Raw genomic sequence first — 2,943 nt, 5'->3', positions numbered from 1 at the left:
TTAATTAGCAAAGGTCAAGAGACCTAAATAAGACCGATACTTCTTATCCTGATTTTAAATCATTATTGCTGAGTAGTGTTTATGGATTGACAATGAGTTGGAAGATACGAAGAGGAAGGACTCCCCAATGAGAAAAAGCTGTAAATTTTTAAGTTATGCCCACGCCGAGCATATGATCAGAATTATCATTCCATGCACTCACAGCAAGGATCTGAAACTCATCTGTTCTGGTTGGAGTATTATCTATTTTTTGTTTGAACCAAGTAATGTTTTTGCTGTCTGTTTTTTGCTACTTTCCCAGATAACCAGATCCAGTTAATGAAAACCTGTTCTGCTTTGCTCCTAGAGTATTTCCACAAAATCTCCTTTCCTAGTATTTTAATGATTTTTCAATGTATTTTGTGGTCTGTTGAAGCAGGACCTGGAAGGAGAAGGAATCCAAGGAATATCTTTGAGAAAAAAAAGTAAACTAAATACTTCAGAGAATGTCAAATGTAATAGCAGGAAGAGGAAATTCTTAAGGGTAACATATGGAAATCATGAGAAATAAAACTTAAATTACAGCTGGAGAAAAATAAGATGTGTAGGTGAAATATCTAGTGATGACTACAAGGGAGAATAAAAGTGGTAGGAGGGGAAGAATCAAGGATATGAGCCACGTCATTCTCTCAGGAAGGGGCAATAGAGACCAAAGAAATAGCTAGTGGAAACTCTTACTAGGAGCATGACTGGCTAGTGGCAGTGGAAGCAGTGTGATCAATGGAAAAGAAATAGGTATGGAGGCCAGGGGGTTGATGCTGGACCAGGTCACACAAGGCATTGTAAGTGAATGAAGGGACCTAGATTCTACTCTGGACATGCTATAAGATACCCTTGGATTTGTACCAGAGATGCGATGCACTATGGCTGCAGGATATCAGAAAAGTATGCAGGATATGAAGAGTAGCAAAGGTAGGCTCCAAAAGACTGATGGACAAAAGCAAACATTATCAGTAAGATTTAATGACAGTTTATGCTATGGAAGTAATAAATGAAGGTAATAAGTAATACTTGGGATAAGATAAAATTTAGAAGACTGATATAGTTTACTCTATTAGAAACAGTTCATGAAGAATTTAGAAGCTCTCTGAAAATAAGAATATCAATAATAGAAATCCTTCATGCCACATTAGTCTCTTATATGCTCTCCCCATATACATCAAAAGGGCAAAAGATAATGAAAGGGAATGAGTATCACAGCAGATACCAATTGCATAGAAACATGTTGTATATGACAGGCTGGACTCTTGTCAATGTCTGGGGCAGAAGACAGTCAGAAACCTCCAGGAATTTGGCAGCTTTGAGCACGGGGCCATAGTACCATAATGCGACCACAGAGGAAGCAGGTGGAGAGCACTTTACACAGTCTAATGCAATGAGCTCAGCAGGAAAGATTTAGTCATGTGGTAAGAGTGAAATTTCCAAGCTGCATCCAGAGGTGTCCTCTTTAGGGTGGATGTGTTATCTCAGCAGGTGGAGGTGTGAGGTCGGAGAGAGAAAGTGAGGGATCAGCACAGAAAGTCAGAACACACAGAGGTGAGCAGGGAAGCAGTCAGATTCTCTTCCCACTGACAACATACCCAGAAGTCTCAACTCCCCTCCATAAGGTCTTTTGTTCTCTCTTGTGAACAGGCATCTGCTATCTGACAGCTTGAGGATTTGAGCATTTAGCTCTTTTTCCTGCCAGAAACCATCCTGTCCTGCTAGACTCAAGACAAATGATTGCCAAATTTGCCAATTAATCTTACCTTCTTTCCAAAGAGATACCAAACATGTTTCCACATGAAAGGGAGCACTCCGATTATAAAATCCACAGGAATATGACAGTGGGGAAGTTAGGCAGTTGGGAAAAGGAAATCACTTGGAGGAAGGAGAATAGAACATAAAAATTAGAAACCTGATGCAGTATGCCAAGAACCTAACCTAGGTCCCTTTGTGCACATTTTATATTGGGTAATAAAACTTGGTGGAAAAGAAAAGGAAGACCCAGTAGCGAGTGTGTAAGATGGTTGTAGATCAGGCTTACCACAAACTTGTGTTCTCTCCTTCAGATTATTTACAGACTTCCCACCTTTCTGTTCCTCTCACACCCTTTTTGCTTTGCCTTTCTAACTTTCACATACATCGTCATAAAGAACTATAGTATTCTATTAAGCTAAATCATGAAGCCACTAATTTCACCATCACTAGGCCAAAGCCAAGTGACCTTAAAATGTCTCAGGATGTTATACTTTTTGATAAAGACACAAATATATCAGCACTCCTCAGACAAGCCATCTCTCGGCCGTGAGGTGCTGAGTATGGTTTGTGAGGGGCTAGGGTAGGGTTTGTTCAATGGGCTAATGTCGGAGGCTCCTACTTTCTCTCCTTTCTGAAATGGCACTTTTGAAGACAATTACCTAAGTGTGATAGCAGGGTGCTAATATGAAGAGCTATCAGCAGCTGCTGGTGCATGAGATGCAAAAGGACACTGGGGAGTCATCAGACACTGGTAGATATTCCTGAATCAAGGAATTAAATCAAACTGATCACCCTTTCAGTAGGATGGACAGCTACATCAATATCTTCTTCTCACCCCTTTCCCTGCCTCCACTGATCTGGAAGCTGGGACTGCTAAATGCTTAATCTAAAGACTTGATTGGGTTTGCTTCCTTTAAAGTTGTAAACATCTAATTATCCTTTTATGAAGATTAAAACCTTTACATTTCTTAAAATGTAGTCTCTAGCTGAATCTCCTGAAATAGTGTGTGCCACTCAGGCTCCATTTCCCTGCTCATTCCTATCATAACTGATAGATCCTTAGAGGGATGGGTGATGGAGGAGATGACGAGGGGGTGGCGATAGGCTTGGGAATAGTGTGTGTGTGTGTGTGTGTGTGTGTGTGTGTGTGTGTGTGTGTGTGTG

The 2,943-nt window shown here is 40.6% G+C and overlaps 1 pseudogene; it reads left to right on the top strand.

The window, feature by feature from the left end:
* Window positions 1–902: 902 nt before the first annotated feature.
* Window positions 903–2,943, top strand: part of LOC129680818 (HMG domain-containing protein 4-like) — a 3,260-nt pseudogene continuing 1,219 nt past the window's right edge.

This window comes from Psammomys obesus, unplaced genomic scaffold (genome assembly GCF_907164565.1).
Source record: "Psammomys obesus unplaced genomic scaffold, mPsaObe1.curated_primary_1811, whole genome shotgun sequence".
Taxonomy (NCBI): domain Eukaryota; kingdom Metazoa; phylum Chordata; class Mammalia; order Rodentia; family Muridae; genus Psammomys; species Psammomys obesus.
Note: the sequence above shows the minus strand (reverse complement) of the source record. Positions and strands in the feature narration are given on the sequence as shown.